Below are 24,348 nucleotides of genomic sequence, written 5' to 3' on the forward strand. Positions count from 1 at the left end.
ACGGCGCATTGGCTTGCAACAACAGCGGCCCTCTACGAGATGTTTACAAGGAAATGTGCGACTAATGGACTGGTCAAACTCCGCTTATATTTGGCAGCGTGTACTGAGAATGTCGCCTGCATAGGTGGCAAAACTTTCATGTCATTTTGTTAATAACTGTTGTGTTAAGTCAAAGTAAACATTTTACAATCAAGCTACACATCCCGAGCTGGTAGATGTGGGGGTAGCATGCCATGTGTAGATGCACTGTACTGTGTGAACTTGCTGATGACGGAAGCATACCTGCTGCTTCATGCCAAATAAACAGTGAAGTACACTACTACATGTTTCTTTAAATGCCACTTTGGCAGATGTATTCAGGAACATATTTGTCAAAAGTGTTGCAAGCCTGCTTATGAAACTGTGTGCACGGCCCATGGACAGTTCCACTTCGCTCCTTTCTGTACGTCTGAAAAGGAAGTGAAAGAAAACACCTAGAGCAACAGCAATGTTCAGAATTTATACACATTTAAACATTGCCATGGTGCATGTGCACGTGGCCTCCCTTAGCATCACTGTTTCAGAAATCAAAAAAGCAGAAACGGTATTTTGCAGATATTTCTGGACTCGTTCTGATTATATGAAGAACAAGCAGCATGATTTCACGAAGACTTATTGCTATAGTACACAAGAATTCAGGGTTAAACACACTACGTTCTAACTGCAAGAGTATTTATTTACGTGCATTACCAATTCTATTCAATTATTGTCATGATGTTGAAGCAAAAGTCTTAACAGTTACAATTTTTGTACTTAATGCTGCCGAGAGTTATGTGGGTGAAGAAACGAAGAATTGCGCATGTGTAAAATGGAGTCAGCTACATTTTTTCAGCCATAAGGAAACACTGCAAAATGCTGTGCTGAAGTTCTAATGTTAACATTTATCAGGAGAAAGACTAATTCTTTCGCATGGAATACCGAAGGTTGATTTCTAAAGTTCATTGCCTTTGTATTTTGTGCTGTTCCCTTATCATTTTCCTTAAGACGGTTGTATAGATGTTCTTGGTTTATCTTGTGTTTTGTATATGTTATGCTCCTGTTTTTGCTTAGCAAGATCATTTTATGTGTAACTTATCCCTGTAGCCCACTTTGCAATACTGCTTACTGGTGTCAGCAGTATTGTCAAGTAATAAATAAATAAGTAAATAGATATCCACTTTGTCATAAAACTACTATGAAAACAAAATAATCAGAAACGTTCCACCCAAACTGTAACAGTCGGAAAAAATAGCTTTTGACCCATATTGCAGCTTAGCTTTTGCTATGTAGCATTCCAAACAGAAATGTCGCCAAGACATTATTGTGTGGTATACTTTTCTGGCAATTTATATTCCATTAAAAAAAATATATACTGCTTGGTTGTAAGCAAGGAAAAATTTACTGAAGTGAATAATCCCTAGCCTGCACAGTCTCATTCCTTGACCTTCGCTGCACAGCACATTGGCACAGGATTCACGCGGGTGCCCCTGTGCTCATATAGTGCAAGTCTAAATGTTGCAGATTTAAGCAATACTTCTGTCTGAAATACCATGCAAGAACAATGATGTGCTGTGCAGTGAAGGCAAAGCTCCAAGAAACTTCCCACAGCCTTGTTATTTTCCATTTGAAAAAATTATTTTTCGCTTGAAGATAATATTACACCTTAAAAACTTTGTCTAAATTATCGCACAAGGAAAGCACACTATGATGTGTAGGCAACATTTTAGCTGGGATTGCTACACAGTGAAAGAGATCCCGCAATATGGGTTCAAACACTACTTTTTCCAAGTGTCAATTTTGAAGACATTTTTGCTTCTTTTTGCCAGCAGCATTTTCAACCCTTGGTATATGCACTGAACGCATACTGTGAATATATTTCACATGAAACATTCAGTCTTTTTTACAATATACTTAAAAATGGTGCATTTTGCAATGTTTCCTCACGACTGCAAATAGCATAAATTGAAATCAAAATAAATTCGACTATCATAGTCATGAAAGATTGGTGACTATGTTAAAGAAACAAATGCTTTGTAGTAATAGCTCGACGCAATAACCATGTGTCAATTAATTTGCCTGACACAGCTTCATTTCTGCATGCGAAGTTTGAAAGGCCTTTGCTGCATCATGCAATTCTTTCCCCGAAAATAACGCTTGAATGACTACTTCCCACACTGAAACATAACAGCACCAGTTTTACAAAATATTGGAAATGGTCAAAAAACGACCTGGCACACTGGCGTGAAATGACCCGAATAGGTACTAAAATAAAACAGTGTGCACTGTCAGACACTAAAATGAAGCACTAATCTGCTTGTATTGCTAAATTACTTCAAAACCCTGCTCTGAAGAAGTTGATTGCGAAAAATTTACTTTAACCTCTGACCTATTTTATCTATCTCTAGTATAATGACTCCTAACCTTCGGCACACACACAAAGGCACAAAGCATTTCATATGGTTCAATGCCTTCGAACAGTACGGAAGGTCATATGTTAAGAAATAGCGTAAAATCTGGACTAATTTTAACCAGCTATGGTTTTATAACATGCAAACATCGAGAAATACACAATAGTTTAGTAACTCGCCCCCTCTAAAAGTGTTGCTGTCACAGCTCCAAAGTCCATTCACGAGCTATACTGGCTAAAATATTAAAACACAGCTGAATTTCCATCTCAATGGTGGATGCACACAAGTCTACAATAATTTAGTAACTCGCCCCCTATAAAAGTGTTGCTGTCACAGCTCCAAATCCCATTCACGAGCTATATTGGCTAAAATATTAAAACACAGCTGCATTTCCATCTCAATGGTGGATACACACAAGTCTACACGAACAGGCATGCACTTTAGATTGACTTCACAAGCCAGATATCCGGTAATCCTGCTGTTGGAGAACGTTACCAAGTGTATGAGCTGGACTACTACATAAGCTAAAATGGATGCTTGTGTGTGTTGGTATGACAGAGCGTAAACAAAGCAGTGCAGAAGACTGAGCACACGAGCACAGCACTGTTTGTGTCTTCCTTTTTCTTGTGCTCAGTCTATTGCGTTTTTTTACACTAATGCATTAATTGTGGAAACAACTGGCTGCCACAATTTGGTCATTTAGGTCGAACTTTTTGGGCCTTGTACCAGACTAAAGAGCTCTGTTGTGAAAGCAACAGGGTGTAACAATATTGCACTACAAATCAGGGAATACAAAGCATCGATAAGAATGTTCAGCCAAAATAAAAGGCTTCAGCAAAATGTTTAAGACACATACTCACAGGTTAATGCTCATTCACAGCTTCTACGGCAGCCCCATGATTTCTGTTCGTCCATCTGTGCGTGCCTTCCTTCCGCCTTTGGGCAAGTTCGTGTAGAATGTCTGCCAGGAAAAAAAAACATCACAAACAGGTCGACTTTTTTTAGCATGCCTCACATAACCCAAATTAACTTTTCTCTCCCCATAAGGTAGCTGTTTAAAAAGCATCCAAACAGCCGCTGCTTTGTCTATGTATAGCTCATAACCAATTAGTAGCATCCAACACGACACCTGGTCATTGTCAAAGTATACGAGACAAGAAACTGAGACAAGTATAAGCAAAGAGCAAGCGGCTATATTTCGCCATTATATCGTTTCCTAATCCAGCCCGATGCATTCATCGCTTAAATTTAATTTACACTGCTATATTGGTGTTCGCCCTAAACTTACTTTCCAAATAACTCACTAGATAACTTATTTCTCTTACGCACTATATGAATACATGTTAAAAAGATGGGGCATGCAAACATGGACACAAGAGAGTCAAGACACCTAAAACGCTGAGATCACTAACTGGAGGCTCATCACCTAATCTACCTTTACATTGTCGAGAGCGTAAATGCACGCCAAAATTCGATGAATGCAGTTTTGTACAAGCACATGAATGAAGAAATGCGTCCAATTGTCGAGGCCTGGCATATCAATAATGGCAGTGCACGAGAGAGCGAACCGTCGATTAACTAGCATAAAGAAGAAATCAAATGCTTGAGCAGTTATCTCTCAGGTAGACTATCGCGCGTGCCAGATTGATAGGTATCGCCTCTTGCCTGGGCATGCACAGATAAGTTTCTGTGTCTACTTTATTTTGTGCCACTGTCCACCTTTCCAGTTGGCGTTAGTGGTGTCTTGGTTTCTCTCGTGTCCATGTTTGCATGCCCTGCCTTTTTAACATGAATACCTACCAACCAGCTCAGCTGTCTGTTATACTAAATATGTATACAATCTAGAATTACCACACTGTCGACTTGCTGATGTAATAATAACAATGGGGTTCTGTATGTAAACGTGAAATTAAAAGCACAGGAACCTCTAGGATTTGCACCTCCACCGAAAGTGCAACCACTCCATCAAGGATCGAACTCGCACAGTTCAGATCAGCAGCTGACCATTATAACCACTGTATTGCAGCGGGGGATGTTCACTTGGTAATGTAGGTTAATGTTAAGGATTATGGAAAGAGCTGTAGGTTGAAGAAAGACATGCAATTAAGTAAGGAGCTGCAGACATTATGCAGTTTAGATATTTCTGTAATCCAAAGGGCTGGTGCTCAGGGCATGCACCTAAGGAACTCCTGTTCAGCGTCTCTTTTCGAACCAAAGCTTAGCAGAATTGATGTTCCTGTCTAGATATGCCCCTGAGAACCACAGTTAAATAGCTGCAAAGTAAACACTAGAAGACAGAAAAAAATCCATCACTTGTATGATATTAAACACATCAAGATGCAAATACACCAAACACCCTGGACTGTGAAACGCATTGATTGAAAAGATATCAGTTAAACAAAGCAGCATAGCAATGAACTTCCATGTAGCTGCCACACGGCAAAAAGCAGGTGGCTCTGGTGCCATGAAAAATCTATAACAATACTTGTTGAATATAGCAGGATGTTTTGTATGATAAATGTATAAATTACCACTCACAGAAGCTGACATGCTATTTTAAAAATCAGCATTGCAAAAAATAAAGCAAGAAAACCACGTGACGTGTGAATTTACCATTCATAATTTAAGGCTAAAGGGCCCCTAAACAACCCCGGAGTCTAAAATTTGTGACAACTGCACGCTTGTACAACGTGAACATGTTGTCACATGAATTTTTTGATTAAGTGGTGTAATAATGAAGCCACAGGGGACAGAACAAACATTCCAGCTGGTTTCAGTTTCTCGCTCAGCCTGACCATCCTGAAGAGGGGCTTCCTCGGTGTGCCACTGTGCCAGAGCGATGCGGTGAGGAAGCACAGTCAAAGCACTGGCGAGATAAACCAATTCACAACACTTGTGACAACCACAGATACTGCATCATCACAAAGCCAAAATGCCGTTTCGTATTGCAGAGGACTATTCAGCAGTCAGCGTTACTTAATGTTGCTCATAGGCAACATTACACCACTTCGCTAGCAAAGAGGACTGGTCAAGCGCTGAAGAGGAGGTGCGGTTATTGTTTTTAGAAGTGGAGTGTCTGACATTCGCACAATGTGATTCCTGCGGCCCTCTGTACGAATTAGCGAGCTTGTTTGGGAGGTGTAAAAAAAAGAAGTCGGAGCCTGCTGACTGGCCCTTTAAGAGAATGTAAATATACACTAGAAGGAAGTACACTTGTAGACATATTACTACAAGCTATAAAAAACAGGCAATAACATGCTCAATCCATGCAGCATAGGGATGTCTCACACCTTTGCAAGAACTTTACTATGGTGGCTGCATGTTTGTGTAGGCCAGAAGCAGCAGGCACGTGGCTTCCATGAGTTTGACCCGTTCATTGAAGGGAAACTGCTGCTCACATCCTTGTAGCACTGCCTTTTGAAGATGCTTCCTGCGATAACAAAATGACCACAACACAATTATGGTCTGCAAATATCGACAGATGACCTACATTGCTGCCCTTTCTCATTAAATTCAGCTCTAGACTAAACACTGCAATAGTGGCATCCTCCTACATTACAGGGCATCATACTGCTTTCCTTGGCCTGGTTTTTAGTTCAATAATTGTTTTCACCCATAACAGAATGTAGCACTAGTAAAGATTCGGTTGGGGAGGGTGCAGTCGTAAAGTGTGTATGCAAAGTAAGAATATGAAAAAAAAACAATGGCATAATTTCACATGAGATATAACAATTATCATAATTCATGTAATGTCAGACACCAAGAAGTGTTCAATTGAGCAAGTTTTGACCTTAAGCTATCACAAAACAATGCCCTTTATGGAAAGTGGGATTTGCAGAGTGAACTCTGATGATGAAATTGGCTGTCTTTACTGGCTCTGTAGCTGCAAGTGCATTGCTAAAGCCGCTTGAATGCACTTAACAAGCCTCTTTAATGGTATTGACAAATCTACAGAGAAGACAAACTCATTCGTTCTCACTTAGCTGCCATCACAGCAATACGTTGCTTCGTGTCAGGTTTCCTGGTATGCAGAATGCACAAACTTGGTGGCCGTTCCATACCAGAGTAAACATGATCGACATCTGCTCCAACTGCGTAAGTAGCTGGAAAGTGCTAAATTACACAATCAGCTGTACCATGCACACATAATGTAAATTCTAGCAGTGGCAACATTTCGCACCTCATAATAGCCTATGGGCATTGTACTCGTTGATGCTGCCAGCTGCATTCCCTGTTTTCATTTCTAGCATGCATAGCACATGCACACAAAGCACCCAATAACTGTGGGAAGCAGAATAGATCGTCCGAGGTAATCAATAAAATTGATTGACAAGAATTCCACACATCACTCAAGCCTGTTGTTTAGCATAAGTGATGAGAATGTGCAGCCAAATGTACACAGCAAATTCAGTATTGGCCTTGAAGAATTGCAAGATAGGTTGAAGCTTTCCAGAAACAAACCGTATACAGTAAAGTCTGTCCCAGATACTGAAATCATGAAGTTATAAATTTTAAAGTGGGCCGCTATATTCTTCAGGCACCATGCATTGCATTTATGAAAACGCTAACATCCCTGTACAACAATGCGTGCTGCAAGAAGTCATAAACCTTAATATTTTTGGCACAATGCCATTTCCCAGTACCACGTTTTACAGAAAGGCAACATTTTCCTTTTCAAAACTAAGCCATGTTCCCAGGCAAAATGCACTGTCCATGGTAAAAAACACATGGAGTACGCTCTTCTATACAGCTTAGCTGGTTTACTTGAACTAAAAGCTACGGTAACGCTGTCTTAATTGAACTGGCTAGCAAGAGCCTTCTCGCTGCTGTTTATGTGAAGTATTTTCACCTTGGCGGAACGTCACAAGAGTAAGTGGCACATAATAATGAGTGCGAAAACACAGTAACAGGTTGTGCAACGGCTACCAGGTATGCCCATTCGTGGAAACTGTGGGCTCTTCCCCCAAATGAACCAGTTGGAAATAACCCTTTTGCATGAATAAATTTAAGTTGGTTGCTGGCATACATAACATTGTTACTCTGCATTTCCATCTCAATTATCTAGCGTTCATTGTTTCCCTTCGACATGACTAGCTCAAAAGAAGATTCTTCTTCATTAAATGGAACTTTGTACATTACCTTTACGTTGGCTACAGATGCTTATTTCTTCTGCCTGAATAAGCACCTCCTATAGCATACTTGCCTCAGCCAGCTTCCGGACTGCATGGTCAGCACTCCACTGTTTGTTGTGGCACTGCTGTTTGCTACCTGCAGTACGTTGCAAAAAACTTCAGCATTAAAAAATAAAGTTAAGAAAAGCCGAACCAGGTGTGCCAGCAGCACCTTGCCCTTTGAGGAGGGAGGAAGAGCTCTGATAAATGGCTAATTCAAGACAAGCGTTGTTCTTCACAAGCTATTATTATGCGATGAGAGGTGGGACTTCAATACACGGACGCACATATAGTGCTAAAAGCAATTGAAAATTCAGCTGAAAGTACGGCTTGTCAAATTAGGTCAACGTGCATAAAGGATAAAAATGGGGCAAACCAACTGAACAAATACAATGTCATGCTGCAGAAATTGCATTTTTAGCAAATCTATGTTATCTATTGCTTGAAAGATGATAAGCAATGTCCAAGAATGCTAACCTAAACGCTTTTGAGGGTCACGTTACTTAATGACAAATAAAATGCACGCCTAAAGAAAACATCCCTAAATACACTTTATTTCTCCCACTGTACCGATTCACGATTCACACGGTGGCTGATGATTATTCCTTCAGAGCTCGTGCGAACGAAATGGATGTTGAAGCTTCGGTTTCACGGCGTTACTCCAAGTAATTTGTCAAGAGACATGCATAAATTTAACATGCATAAAACGCATGACAATGGTGAGCCTGACAAAAATGTTGTCTCCTTTCAGCAAATATTAGCGTAGAGCAGTGCGTGCAAGCGAGCTAATTACCAAAACTTCATAACACTACCGACTACGTTCTTGACAAATGTCATGCGCGAGCACAATCAACCGCATACACTACCAACACGTTATACGATTTTCTTCGGCGACAAGGCGTACTACAATAACAATAACTCACATTATACGAAGCGTAACGTTCACTTACCTCTGGCAATAAAAAATACGCTGGCAGCGTACACTGCTGGATGACCGCCGGTTTTCAATGGTGCGCCAAGCGAGGAATCGCCGAGCTACCGGCCGTCCCCGAGCGTAAAAGCATTTTCCAGGGCCACAGAACGCGTCGTCGACAAAGGATTGCGGCGCTGCTACTCACTGACGTACGGAAACATTTGAAGAAGGTGTTCTTCAAAACTATGAATCGCGTCCGTCAGTCACACCGAACAAAGCAGTCGCAGAGATTGAAGTCGCACGGTCGGCATCTCGTGACTATTTGCCTGGTACCGCGTACAGTTGCGCTTATGTCAGTAACCACGAAATACAACACACAATACACACAATGCGAGGCAGCGCGTTAAAAGACGACCGCACAAACAGAACTCGGCACGACGATCACACGAACGCAGAACTATACGGGCTAGGAACGTCTCCTTAGTGTCGTGAGCGAGCCTGCCAGGTGGAAAGATTGTGCGATCCAGCGTGCAGACGGCGCTGCCGCTCGCTGGCGTGCTTTCGCGCGTGTGAGTGAGCCTGCGCTCTGTGGAGTTTCCCGTTGAAACCAAGCTTTGTAGTTTCGGTATAAGCTCGTTGTGTAGGCCACACATGGCGCTGATAAATTGTAAAACGAAGAAAAGAAAACTCTGGAGACTATGCGGGCAGGTTAGCTTCTTCTGAACGGCACATGCTGGCGTAGAGAACATGTAGGAGCAGTGCCTGGTAGGAGATTCGGGGTTTCCGTTCTAGTTGATCAACATTCTTTTTCACGCAGTAATGTTTGAGTACAATGATTGAAATATTCATTGACAATTATAGCGGTTATATCAAGAACAAAAATAAAATGAACAGTGAATGAGACGCAAAGACAGATATTTTCGCGCAGAATGTGAGTAAACAGTGAAAGGAAAAGATAGGTGCATATAAAAAAGAAAAATAATTAATTAAAAGTAAGAATCAGCGAACAGTCAAATGAAATTTATGTACACATGAGGGACCTCCCTTGATGTTTCACGCCCACTCTTGCAGGCATACTGGATCCGTAGAAACTCTGAATGAGAATCGATGCCTTTTCATTGCACGAGTTCTTTTGCATAACGTCATGGAACAGGTTGTCTTTTTCTTTTTAGGCATGTTGCGTTGGAGAGGCTAGAAAGATTTGCAGTCGCACGCGAGCATGCACGAACCTCTCAAGACGCAGCTCGGAATGAAATTGCAACAACCACGAAAATTCCAGGGTCGGATCTAAGAGGAACAGGGTACCCATAAGCGTGCGCAGGGTTCCCCTTCAGGGGGGGGCGAAGGTTCGTCGCAGCACCCCCCTCCCTATTATGTCAATGTATGCGGCTGCCTTTGCGCCCCTCTTTTCGCCCCCCCTACAATGTATAGGGCTGACTTTGCGCCCCCCCCCCTTCTCGCCCCCTTGCCCCCCCCCCCCCCCCCCCCTGCGCACGCCTATGAGGGTACCGGTGCCCTTACCCCCTCCCCCCTTTAATTTTCGACGACCGTAGCGGCGGCCGCTACGGGTCGCGGCGAGCGCCTGCACCCTAAAGCTTTACTGCACCCTAGAGTTACTGTAAATGTTACTTTTATGTGGCGCAGTTGCTCATCTGTTTTCGAAACGCCGCTAGCAATCGTGCACTGCAGAGAAGCTGATGCGCAGGCCGCCGCCGCTGCAGCGAACCGGTTTGTACTCCCGTGCCACAGTCCCGAAAGGAGACTCATAAAGGGACGCTTTTCACCAATACGAAGCAGCGCCGCATGTTCCTTGTGTCCTTGTCTATTAGGCACCGTGGAACGCCGTACAGAAGCCTTCGCGGTAGGGATGTCCGAAAAGCAAATTTTAGGTTCGAAGCGAACAGTGATTACGTCGAATAGTTTTGAATCGAATAGTTCGAATAGTATGTATCACACATTATATAAAAAAAAATTAGCATAAATATTGTCGAGGCCCAACTAACCTGCACAGCGTTTTTTTTTAATTGGAACAAGGCATGTGCAACTGTCATTCTTTTTGCTGCAAGTAAACGCTACTAAACTAAGCGCTACGCTACTAAACGCTACGTTTAGTAGCGTTTAGTAGCATCAAATAGTAGCAGGATTTCAATTTCAGTAAGATGCAAGTTATAACCGATAAAATACGTCACACTTTAAAAATTACTATACATATAACATATTATAACATATAAGCCCGTATAACAAGCTTTTAAACTTAAAAAATGATCAGGGGCGTAGCCAAGAGGAGGGTTGGGGGTTTCAACCCCCCCCCCCCTCAAAATTTTTCAATTTTGCTTGCGCATATATTCACGCACACATACAAACACACGCACGAACATACATCATAAAGTATGGTTGAACCCCCCCCCCCCCCAAAAAAAGATTTCTGGTTACGCCCCTGAAAATGATTAATCTATGTCGGAGTAATATGTTAATTTAACCTTGAAGTGGGGCTTCGCGGCATTTCGCAATTTTGTTGGTTAGGTGCTTTCACGGCATTGCACTTTCAGGCTGCAGTGAAACCACCTTCACAGGTGGGTTACATGCCGTCCAATATACGCCTATTCGTTCATTATGAATACTTTGAAATTTCGGAACCTTAAATTCGTGTCGAAGCGAATTCGAATACTATAATATTCCTTCGAACATTCCTAGTGCTCGAATATTCGCACATGCCTACTTCGCGGTAAACAGACGCAGACAGTCTGCCAGTATGTCAGGACGGCAGCAAAATATTGTCTACCCTCGTTGCTCGCGAGGGTAACATGCACAAAACAACAAATTTAACCACTCTCGGTTGACCTGAAAAAAAGGTTAAAGATTTAAACCGCTCACATACAGAACAGTGGTAGTTGCACGCTCCCCAGGCCTTCTGTAAACGCATCGTGTCTGAAGAAAAAAAGATCACAGTTTCACCGCAAGCGCGAAGCAATGAATGCGAAGGCAACAAATTGTAATGTTATACGAAGGAAGGCTGGCAGCTAACTCTTTTGGATCCGATCTCGCGTAACTATACAAAACGTTGGTGTAAGAGAATACGGCCGCTCCAGGGAGAGCTGCGCTTTTCGCAGTCTCTTCGCGTTGAGAGCGCGCGTAAAAGAGTATACGAGCCGTTTGCTGATGCCTGCGAGATAGCGAGCGCGGAAGCGATCGTGAACGCGCTTTTAGGATCAAAGTTCGCAGTTGCTGCTCAAGCAGCCCCCCCCCCCCCTCGCATCCCTCTATGCTCATTCAAGACGGGCGGGCCGTTTCGTTTCTGCTTAAGCAGCATCGACGGCAGGTCTAACACGGGGGGGGGGGGGGGATGTTATCGCATGCGCCCTCCGAGTGACGCAGATAGGCCAGCTCGTTTGATCTCTGCATCAGCCGCTATCGTCGCCGCTGCTCGCGAGCTTTTACTCACGGGTAGAACCTACGATGCGCGGTGGGATGTTATCAATTTGGACTTTATACTGAACATGACGGCGACGACAAAAACCCGTCGAGAGTGCCGATATAATTGCTATCGCAAGAAAAGTAGCCACGTGACGGTCTTTGGTTGGAAAATAACTTAACAGCGCAGTCAACTTTAAGACTTTTCGACTTTAGGACGTTTAGGACTTTCTTTTTCTTTAGGACTCTAGAACACTCTCTCCCTAAATAAAAATAAAGCAATATATCCGTTGGCAGTTACGAACATGTACTCCCTATTTCCATATAATGAGAGCCATCTGTAAGTTCTACGTAGATCTTGTTCGTGGATCTGAAGGAATCTAAAGGACAGTTTTTGCAGTGTGGCGCTGCTACGACGTGGCGGACCTGCTTGTTTTGCCGTTCGTTCCGATCCGCAATCCCTCGCAAGGAGTCACACACGTACGTGGAAAAGAGAAAACGGAGCAATTCTCGGAGCGGTCCTTGACGAAACGCTCACTTCCTGCGGGTTGAAAGTGCAGTGAGCTGGAAGCCTGCAGACAATACGCGTTAATGAATTATTTCACTCGCACTGTGTCGCAGCTGTCACCGCCACACTTGTGTTGTCATAGTGGCTCTACTGCACTCCTGTCTCATTGTTTTTGTATAGATTCTTCGTAATTCTTGTGCTATCTTTTGCAACAGCACGCTTGTTTTCTTTTATCCGTGGAATGTTTATTGTGTTTAGCTACCGTAATCTATTTTTTTTACTCGTAGGGAACCGTGGCGCTTGTTGGGCAATTGAGTTGCGAGCTAGGTGGCTGAGCTGCGTAGCTGAGCTCAAAGTAAATGGTTTTACTGGGGAGTAAGGAGCTGCGCGTCGCTATGCCTCAAGCCTGATATTTGACGCACCCTGCTACTTTGTTTCTTTATTATTATTTTTTGCATAGTGACAGACGAAAACAAAAAAAATTTACACAAAAGAAAGACAATTGTCAAATCTACTAATATTCATACGTTTCAGGTCTATAGCCTTGAAGAAAAAATGATTGCGGCTTAGCTCGGCTAGGGCCGGTTATGCAAGCGAAATGTTGTTTACTCGGTTATGCTTGTCTACCTTCGTAGCCGAAGCACAAGTTTCCAACCAAACGATATGGCTAGTCGAACGTAGCGCGCACTCACTACCGTCGTTTCGTCTGTTTCCGAAGCCGTCGCCGCAGTCGAACGCGAGGCGTCCATTGCTGCCCCTAAAGCTCATCGCTGTCGTCTTTCTGCATCCTTCTCCCGATGTTTAGCTCGCCGAAGTTCTTGTTCTACACTCGCTTCAGCCTGCCCATTTGCGCGCTTGCACTTACGTTTTCGCTTTAACTCAGACGAACGACATACGCAGGATGGTCCGACGCAGCTTGCTGCCGTCGCCGCTACGACCGCGCAGACAAGTTCGGTAAAGATGGACCAGCGTCCTCGCTCCCTCCTTCTATCGCACGACCATTGCACAACGGCTGATCTGAAGCCTGCTGGCCCGGCGTGGCAGAGAGACCGACGAGCCCCGTTGTTAGTCCCGTGCGCACGGCGGGCGAGGCTGTGGTAGTCGTAGCAGCGGTGGCAGTGGAGCGCAGCTTGTCACGGGGTATCAGTTCTTCGCTTCAAGGCCACGCGGAGACACACAGCAAAATTCACTCGACTAGGCCAATAAAGCTTTCGCTTTAAACGTATTCCGGTGTCCTCCTAACGCGAGTGTTTCTTATGCTCGATAAAATTTTCAGCCACTTTTCGTGCCTGCGATCTGCCTGAAAAATATTGGCTTGCGTCAAAACTTTTGCAAGATATCCCCCCCCCCTCAACTCCCTCTTCTCTTTTACGACCATGAAGTAGCGATGTTATATTATGGGATCGTCGTAGTCATTGGCTTTTCCGAGTATGATTTAGTGAACAACCCCAGTTTTAGGCGCGTAGCGCTTTAGGGACCCAGCTTGACCTCCATCCACAGATCTCATGTGGCGTGGTTGCGCTCAAAACCAAGTAATCCATACAGGCCTGAAACAAGGCTGGCGATGCTCAAAACCGGCTAAAAATAAGCGAACAAGGTCCAAAATATTATAAATAACATAAATAACCAGAACGTCATCGCAATAATCAACTTAAAGGGCACCTGAGAACCCTGTCACAAGATACTTGTTGAAATTTCGCTTAGTTTTCGTTCACAGCCTGTAGAGAATAAAACCACGGCCAGTATACCCTAACGAAAACAAGGAAGTTAATCATTCGTCAATACGGTTTTAAAAGTTTCAATCGAGAAGTGACGAATAAAGAGCGATACTTTGAACGCTAGTGCGCTCAAAATCACAAGCAATATCACAAGTAAACGCGAGGTAATTCTATAGAGCTGATCAACATGGTAAACACTGTTAAGTGGGTCGCATTAACATATCTAAATTTATGTATTTGTTCAAGCATTGAAAGGGTACAGAGAAGATGCCACATGTAGACGAACATTATTTCATCTGGGCTGTTTGAGGTGCACTAAATATTTGAGGTGTACCGTCTCTCTTTCTCTCTCTCTGACAGCCCTTTTTGTACTATGACACAAACGATTAAGCATGTCAGATGTCAACCTGTGTATGCTGGCCAGTTTCCCTGGGCTTTTAGTTTACCAGCATAACCACCAAGGAAGGGCCTTGTGACATTTCGCAGCAGCGTGAACGTCCTGGAATCCCATGGTAAGGCAGAATCCTAAACAAAGGATAAAAGCATTTGTTTTAACTTGATAACTTTATCATTTCTTAGCTCGGAACCAACCCCAGTCACAAGATGCAGGTGTTTGTTTGAAATCTTAGCACTGCCAAGTGTAGCGCTATTTTCGCGAAGTGGTGCTCAAAGATTTCAAGAGCGCGAGTACCTGCGCAACAAGCGCGTGTAGTTTAAAAAAAATATTGGCCGCCATCCCGCCTGCGAACATGAATGTTCGGCGAAGCTGCATCAAACGCCACACATGCCGATGTAGGGGGGGAGGGGGAGGATGTTTAATAATTACTTTAGTGTAATGGTAGTGATAATCGCTTTGTGCTCGCTGTGGTAGACCGTGATTGGTTCGGCGACTATTTTCAGCAAGGCGAATTTATTCCTTTCGTCGAGCATTGTATTCACGCTGTCATTTTGATGTCTTTAATTTCCTTGGTGCCCCTATGGCAGGCTTAGTATAAACTGAATGAGTTGATAGACGGGTCTGCCTTTTATATATAAAAGCGGGAAACACACGCGGGGAGAAGGAAGGGCCGCCTGACGTCATTCGAAGCCCTCGTGTGAAGTGCAAAACGGCTTCAACCTAATATTTACCGGAAGCCTGATTGCAAAGAAAAATATGCTTTAGTTGCTAAAGGGCCCCTAAACCGCCCACAGGTCAAAATTTACTTGTGGCACTCCAGTTATGCGCGAGTCTACAGCGACCGCAAGCAGAGTTACACGTGTTTGCTCGTTTCGCTCTTTCCTTCACTACGCAGCGTTCGTCGGCTCGTCTCTCCACCTCTCCTAATGCCCTTCCTCATCGTCCAAGGTCAAGAAAGTCAGTTTCGCCGCAAGCGCGAAGCAACGAATGCGATAGCAAGAAATTGGAATGTCACACGAAGAACGAGAAGCAGATCGATACTCGCAGCGCGCCGCTGAAGCGCAGATAATGACGGCCGAAAATAACGCACAGGCATACAGAGGACAAGCGTAAACTAACAACTGTCACAGTTGTTACGTCATTCTACTTGAGCAACGCGCTGCAAGTGTCGACAATGGGGAATCAGACGCTCTTAAAAAAACGTCAGGCCTGCGCTGAAACCGTAGCACAGTCACAGCGAAAGCTGGAGGAGCGGCGTTTCTAGAGCCCGTTGTAAGCTCTCTTGGGGCTACAATACAAGTACACTAGAAAGGTATCCACTACGCCATAAATCACAATTTTTGTGAACTTGGGAAGCACCAACTAAGCCATTATTCGTCATTCTGCAGAGAAGCGAGGCACCAGCTACACGTCTCTAAGGTATTATGTGTACTTTGTTGACGCGACGACTGATGACGATGAAGAATTATGGCTCAGCCGTTTGTAATGTGTTGGAAGTTTTAAACGGCCCACCAGTTATGTAATTTGCATTGGGTGACGCCCGGTCGCTATTTCCCTCTCCCGTCATGCTGTATAACAGACGTTGACGTGGGAGAGAGACGGGGGGGCGAAGAACTTTACTGAGACCCCGAGGAAATGGATCGTGCGCTTATGGGCTTCCTTGGCAGCCAACACAAGTGCACTTGCGAGGAACCCACTACGCTTTAAATCATTGTAATTTTTCAGAAGCAGCAGGCACCGTTCCATTTTTCGTCATTCTACGGAGAGCCGTGGTACCTGCTTAACGCATGTAAGGCATTATGCGCACTTTGTTGACGCTCTGCCTGATGACGACGAAGAATTATGGCAGATCCCTTTGTAATGGGTTGGAAGCATTCAACAAGCTACTCGTTGCGCAATTCGCATTGTGTGACGCCTGGTTACAGAATTGTAACAAGGCGTTGTGCGACGCCTGGTGCTTATTTTACTCTTCTACCATGATATATTGCATATGCTAATGTGGTTCCTTCCGGACATAAAGCATGTATAGGACCATTTTGCAAAGCAGTTCCAAGCACCGGCATGGCTCAGAGGTTGAATACTGGGCTCCCACGCAGAGGGCCCAGGTTCGAACCTCATTCCAACCTGGAATTTTTTTCTTATTTCGTTTTTTTTTTCTTATTTCGAGCGATACTGGTTACGGACACCGGCGGCGGTGGCGGCGGCAGCGGCGGCGGACAACTACGGCGCCAAAAACGGCCGGTGAAATGATCTCATAACAGCTTTCGCTGTAATATTTCTTTCTGTTTCAAACTGCGGCGCGTGGAGTGAACCCTCTGCGTCTCCTGCGACACGGGGGCGTCTGACGCAAGGTATGCCCGGTGTTATTTGTTTCTTTCCTTCCACGTCGCGAGTGGGTAAAGAAAGGGCTCACTTGGTCGTGCGCGTCTCAAGGGTAGTTTTCAATTTGAAAGAAAATGTAGGAGCGTTGCGTGATAGAAAACACGCTCAAGCTCCTCCGAGATTAGGTTACCAGCAGCGGTAAATGGTATATATAAATAGCTCGCCGTTATTTCGTGGTGCATGCATGGTGCATGGTTGAGTTGTTTAATGCAGCGCACCAGTGATCGAGGTGTCGATGGTTCGAATCCCCGGTCGGGTGCTTCGAAATTTTTTTCTTCTGCTTTATTTTTTCTTTGTGCCTTTTTATATATATACATACATATGCATATCCAAGACATGACGGCGACGGCGACGGCAAAAATCAGCCGAGAGTGTCCATATAATTGCCATCGCAATAAAACGCAAGGAGCGCGCGCATCTTGCTAGCAGAGGAGTACCCGAGCGTCTGTGGGGAGTTGTGGGATTGGCCCAAGTTCTGTGGCACATAGTTGCTATAGGAGGTTTCTACTCACGCCACGAAATTTTCAGGCTAAAGAAACGTATACAGCTTCCTTGTAAAATGGCAGTCTCGATGGGTTCGTGTTATATAACAAATGGTAACGTTGAATACAGGACCGATGAGCGGGAATGAGCGCACATACACGGTTGCAACCGCGGGTGGTTCGAAAGCCACGAAGAAGAGAGGAGGAAGAGAAGGAGTGTGTTGAGACGTCTAGCTTTTTTTTTTTGTTTTACAGGCGTGAGTGCCATTCTACTTGATTATGCATGCTGCCGCGACCACCAAAGTCTGCGAATCGCGCGGAGCAGTCGTCATTCACTGCGGGTGGCCTCGTCGTCGGCTAAAGCAAGCAAAGCGAGCGTACGGGCCTCGTGGGACGAGCAGAGCAGCCGAGCAGCTGTTTTCGGCGCCCGCTTCTCTCGTCTCGCCTCTGAGCGCGCAATCTGTGCATGCGTAAGAGCAATCTACTACGTATGCATGGCGGTACAGTGGGAGCTTGAAGCGAAGGTTGGTAAAGCGCGCCTTTTTATGCTTCTGCTGTGTGCTGCCTTCCCCATCGTGCTTATTTTACTTGCATGCGTGTTGTCCTGTTCTCACTGCACGATGCCCTTGTTGACCCCCCGACCACGCATCCATAGCGAGGTGCGAACAAAGCAGTTCGCCCCGTGTACTCGTGTTTCCAGCTACAGCGTCCTCGACCGTCATGAGAGCTTGGGTGATGTTTGTTGTTTCTGTGTGTTATAGTTTAGCCACGTGCATTGCTCCAGTGCGAAAGAAGAGGAGCATTAGATGAAAATGTACATGCGTGACAGGCCTGAACTGCTGTACAATCGGTCTAACATTTACAAGCAATAGTTTCTCTGTATCTTCGTGGTCGACTATTGACAGTGCCACCAATAGTGATCATCTGCCAGTAATTTATGAAATTTTCCGTCCAGTGACATTCGCTGTTGAAGAAACCAATACTTTTATAAACCACAACTTATTCAAGAATCGCTTGATATCTGCAATTTCTTCATTATCCGATGCTTCTGATGAACAAAAATGAAGGAAAATTTCTAGTGTTCTAGAAAATTCTAGGAAATGGTTCTAGGAATTTCTAGGAAATTTATGGTTCAATCAAAGAAGACTAATTCGTTCAACCCTTGGTGGAATGCGGATTGTTCGCACTTGTAATTTTAAATGAAGGAAAGCTGCCTGGAAAAGCTTATTACATAACCAGTGTCCGAAAAATAGGAACGACTATAAATTCTACCGAACCATATTTAAACACATTGCATCTAAAGCAAAGGATGACTACGACACCAAGCATTACAATTTCCTATTGAAATCCAAAAATTAAGCGCGCTTTTGTAAATACCTCCCTAGTAGGAAAATTCTTAATCGTCCAAACAGAGATTCTTTGGTGTACTCTGACGAAGAAATTAAGCAAATGCTAAAAGATATAGCAAAGACTCTAGAAAGAAGATTTTCATCTCTCCTGTCACCATACACTAAAGTCGCAATGATGATTTTAACGAGATATCAATGAGTGAACTGGCCACGGTAATGCAAGGACTTCCCAATTACGCTTTAGGTGGTGACGGAATAACTACGAAAATGTTAAAAATCCTTTTTAAAGAGGCCGCTGATATTTTATTAGCTTTAGTTATTCATTCTATTAAATGCTCATGGATTCCTTCTAATTAAAAAATGGCTAAAATAATTCCAGTTCTTAAAAACAACTTCGCAGGATACACCCTTCAGAATATTAGACCAGTTGCGCTAACTTGTAATCTGGTTAAATTATTAGTAAGAATTCTTCATGGTCGTCTTATGAAATAGGTAGATGATAAAGAAATTTTCCGCCCCTTCCAAATTGGTTTTAGACCCAGATGTCCTATTTGGCGTGCCCATGTGGATTTGGAGAGTCAAATTAAATTAGCGCGCCGTCACAGACAAATAGCAGCCCCGGTAACATTGGATATCTCAAAAGCTTTCGATAGTGTAGAACATAAAATATAATTGTATCAATTAAAATTTCATGATATTGCTAATTATATAGTGAGCTGGTTTAGCGAATTTTTAGCTGGAAGGGAGTTGTATTGTTCACTAAAAGGTCATCCTTCAAGTATACATTGTCAGTCAAGAGGGGTTCCTCAGGGAGCAGTCACCTCCCCTCTTTCTTTTAATGTATTGCTAAGGACTATTCCCAGCCATGATGATGTATACACATATGTATATGCAGATGGCATAGCATTTTTTGCGTCAGACACTGATATACATTCGCTCTATACTCGCTTACAAACGTGTATGTGCACGACTGAAAACGGGTTACAGGCTATCTATTTATGTGTTAATGTTTCAATGAGCGCAGTGATAGTTTTCCCTTTGGATAACCCAGTTAATGTCAGACTAACTTGCAACCTGCAGAACATACCCCAAGTGGACTCGGTAAAATATCTTGGAATAATTTATGATAATCGCCTCCTTTGTCATACACACATTGAATACGCAACCAAGAAAGGAGTACGGGCGCTAGGAGGCCTACGAAGACTCTGCAACAGTCGATCGGGGATGCGAAGGGACACACTAATTATGATATACAAAATGTACGTACGCCCAGTATTAGAATTCGGATGTATTTTATATTCAGGTGCACCGGCTTATAAATTGCGTCCTCTTGTACTCCTGGAAAGGGAGGCCCTAAGCTTATGCCTTGGATTACCGAAATTCGTAGCCAATAATGTTCTTTACTAAGAGGCGAGATTGCCTTCTTTTTTGCGCAGAATTAGGATACTAACGGTGCCAACATTTCTAAAGATGTATGAATGTCGTATAAAACTTAAATTTTTTTTCATATCCCAGCCAGCGTTATTTTTGCAGTCTTACTCGCCTCAGCTTCGTACACCGCAGGTGGGCTACGCACAAGCGCTTGTTGGACCATTAGATGTTAAACTGAGTGAAGTTCCTTCCATTTACAAGGAAGGACACAACCTTTAAATAATTTTTCACGATACATATCCAAATCATGCAAAAAATTTGCCTTACCAGATATTAAATCACCTACTACAAAGGCCATTTAGAGGGAATAAATACAACAAATATCCTATCTACAGATGCCTCACAATCCGAACAAAAATCTGGTATTGGGAGTTTCTCTGAGACCATCAACTGGTCGTTCTCATCAAGATTTCCCGATTTCTTATCAGTATATTCGGCAGAATTTCTAGCTTTGATTATGGCTTTACGAAATCTCAGCGCATCAACCTCAAGAGTGGCCATAGTTACAGATTCTTTATGAGTGGCCATAGTTACAGATTCTTTATCTTTGTCTTCAGCCCTTGCTGCAAATAGTGATTCTCAATTATCACGTACTTTTCATTTTCTCGTTCCCACCCATATAACTTTAATCAGATTAATCTGGGTACCTGGCCACAAAGGGATAAAAACGAATGAGATGGCAGACACTATGTCGAAAGCCACTTTCAGTGGTCTGATACTCTCAATTATTTCCACATCAGTACTAATAATTCGTGACTGATTTTAGAAGGCGTGCATAATTCAAGATTCTGGTAAAACAATAATCACTCATCTAAACGAATATCGACAACTCTTGTTCCCTTGGCCTAGGAATTTCTGTTCAACAAAAAAAGATGAAGTTGTTTTTAAAAAATTACAATGTCGCGTTCCAAAACTAAACTTTTATATGCACCTAGCTGCTCTGGCTCCTTCCCCTCTTTGCTCGTTTTGCAACAAGAACGAAACAGTTTAACACTATTTTTTATCGTGTAACCGATTAAATTTACTGAGGACAAACATTCTCAAAGCGGCGTTTATTCGAGTTAGATTGGACTTCATTGCTTATAATATTCTATCCTTAGGAGCCTCCTCATTAGATCATTGTCACCGGGATGTCTGTTCCGCTGTACAAAAATTCTTAATTGAATTAGGGCGGTTCTGATGTTGAATTTTTAAATTAGCATTATTTATTTATTCTAACTATTCTATAATTCAGTTATCATAGAATTCATGTGACCACTTTTATCTGTACATTATTCGTTTTTTGGCCAATCCCCCAGAGTGGGTCTGAGCCACACATAAAGGCTATCATCATCATCATGAAGAGACAGCGAAGTGAGCCAGTTATCAGACCCGTTGTCTACCTTGTGCGGAGAAAGGGCGGATAGGGACTAATCTAATGATGGAAAGGTACTCTAGGAAAACAGAAAGAAAGAAGAAAAGAACGAACATGAGAAAGATAAAAGGAACTAACGCGCAAGAATTTCAGCAAGCTGGTACGAACAATCGCTGTTTATTGAGTCCATGTTTGGTTTGGCGCCGTTCATCGCCATGTGCACAAAAGAAACACTGCTCGCATCACCATCTAGGATAAAGTTGCTTTCACTGTGTGTTTGTCCATGTGTTTATCGTGAAATAAACATTCTCATGAAGACACGATAAAAAAAAGCGTCCGATCGATGGCGCCTCCCTCCTGTGTGGCACTGTCACTGTGCCCGTGGCATCGAATTCGTATGAACTCGCCCAAGTTATTGCGACAGATTTCGATATTTGGAACGCAACGTGGAGTTTCACAGCTATTTGTGCTCTGTCGTGAGCAGACTTCAAGCCGTTCCGACATCACGAAGTACACTAACCTCTGCAACAACACAACGCGCTCGAGCGGCTTCTCTGCAACGCTTTGCAATCTGCATTCCTAACGACGTGGCGCCGATCCTACGCTTGAAAATTTTTGTGAAACGAAACGTGGTCTCTCGTTTCTGGGCTACGCCTCGCAAATAACTGCTTTGATCCGCATCGCAGGAATCTGAGAGCACAGAGTTCCATAGAATATGAATATCTCACGACAGACTGAGTTGAGATTGATTAAAAGGGGCAGTGACATCGAGAGAGAGAGAGAAAGTCTAATGCTTTCAGCCCTAGTGATTGAGCGAACGCCGTGCACGTCTACATACGGGCGACTACACATCGTCTTGTATGATTTGGTGTGTGCCTCACGTCAACCCATGAAGAAAACAATGGAAGCATCATTCGCTGAACAAAACCAGCACTGCATTCATCAAGACGCAGGAGGTAGGTATCAGGCATTGCGGAAACACGGAAGCTCTAATGAGGTTCATCAAAAGCTCGAGCCGCGCGGCACATTAGCTCTAATAATCAGCCTCCTACGTGGCGCCGACGTCTCGCGCGATCGATTAGCCGACATTGCCCGGAAGTGCAGCAGCGTACGCGTCTCTCCCTAGCTAATTGCGAAGCGTAATGAAAACCAAGGATATTGAGTGAACGAAATTAGTATTAATAACTCCCAAGACAGGATGGCAGAGAGTCAGGTACATATATTTCTAAACCGCAGTGTAGAAGACTATGACAGAAGCACAATTTCAGCGTGTTGGTGGTTATTTTAATTCAATAAACATTAGTAAGAAAGCATCTCCTCGTGCGAATGAGAGGAGCTCTTTATCTAAATTTCGATTCTGAAATTCGCGCCATGCATATCCATGTCGGTCGTGCGTACTATGTGCATTATTGCTCTTGCGTGTGCACCAGTGGCGAAGGGGAGAATCTCTGTGCATGGTTCTTGGCAATGCTCCGTGTTGTTTTATTTGGTCACGGCTGTTTTTACTTAAGGCTAAAATGCAACGTGTGAGGGTATTTCTTATTTTATTTTATTTTTTTCCTACGACATTCCTGCGGGAGGAGGTAGTTCGTATTTTGAATCTGTCAATGCAAGCTCAGATTACTGTGGGCAGTACAGTCCCAAGTCTACGATGCTTAGAATTTAGCCTAGGCATCTAGACACATCAAGGACGTCAGAGCAGGGTGGAGTAGCTACCAACGCTGTCTTTGCTCCCATGCAGATTTATATAAAATGTCTTGTACCTCTTTTTGTAATATGCCTGCCAGCGCGTAATGAAGAACGGTCAACCGCAGACAATCATTCAGAACAACTCAAATGGACATGCTTCGAAGACGCATGCGTAAAGCCGCTGGTTTTAGCTTGAACACAGAAAATACATATTCTGTCCAGTTGCCTTTGTTAAAGAAAGAAAAACAACGTCTAATTCTATCAATTGTACTTACATGTGTTGGGCGACCTGTTAGGCTTCTATTTTTCATCACGCCACTCTGCGACATATCTATAACTATTCTTTAACTATACGAAAACAGGAGTTATGCTGCTAAAATATATTTTCTTTTCTTCTATCAGCTCCTGCAACCACGGTGGCTAAAGGGATCACGCAACTAAAGCGGCTATGGGGGCTAGTTGGTATGACTTCATGACTATTCGCGCTGCTGGGAGCATGAAAAAAACATGGCTGATCATTCGATCACAGAAAAAGTTAAACTTGTCTTTACAAAAACAGTTCAGTGTTCACTGTACGTAAACGAGAACTTGCACAATGTCTGTTGGTGTTTGGCGGCACCGTTTGATGTGGACGCACCTACGTATATCTATAGCGCATCTCCATCCCTACGACTAACGTCCATGATCATTGTTAAACCTTTATTAAACCTTTTTCATAGCTAAAGCAGTTAACATAAACCCCGATACAGCTTATGGTAAATCCCGCCCAACGGTGGAACCAACAAGCACACTATTATTACTCGATATGCGGTCATGGCAAGCGTGGTCACTTGAGGAGAGAAACGGCAATGTGCTCTCCAGCGATTGGGTCCCCTGCACTTCAGCTCATGCATACACCACCTCACAGAGCTACCACACTACCGCAGGAACGGGAAAGGCAGAGCTGGTAGCTTGAGCGGTGAACGCGTGAAGGCGTCCCTAGCCCGTTGCCGTGTCTCTCACTGCAAGAAAGCACTCCCTCAAACTGTATTGAAATAAAATGGAGTGTAAATGGGGTAGTGAGCCAGCCTCCGTTGCGCTGAGACTACCGAAGCGCGTCCTATCGGTGCTCGTTAGT

At 43.6% G+C, this 24,348-nt stretch overlaps 1 long non-coding RNA gene across 1 annotated transcript; it reads right to left on the bottom strand.

Annotated features, from left to right (window-relative positions):
• Nucleotides 1–345: 345 nt before the first annotated feature.
• LOC125757701 (uncharacterized) lies at nucleotides 346–8,656 on the bottom strand. The gene is made up of 5 exons (XR_007415446.1): nucleotides 8,548–8,656; nucleotides 7,566–7,694; nucleotides 5,717–5,856; nucleotides 3,287–3,387; nucleotides 346–448 (listed from the first exon to the last, which is right to left on the bottom strand). It is a non-coding gene; the product is annotated as an uncharacterized LOC125757701 (long non-coding RNA).
• Nucleotides 8,657–24,348: the final 15,692 nt, after the last annotated feature.

This window comes from Rhipicephalus sanguineus, chromosome 3, assembly GCF_013339695.2.
Source record: "Rhipicephalus sanguineus isolate Rsan-2018 chromosome 3, BIME_Rsan_1.4, whole genome shotgun sequence".
NCBI classification, from domain to species: domain Eukaryota; kingdom Metazoa; phylum Arthropoda; class Arachnida; order Ixodida; family Ixodidae; genus Rhipicephalus; species Rhipicephalus sanguineus.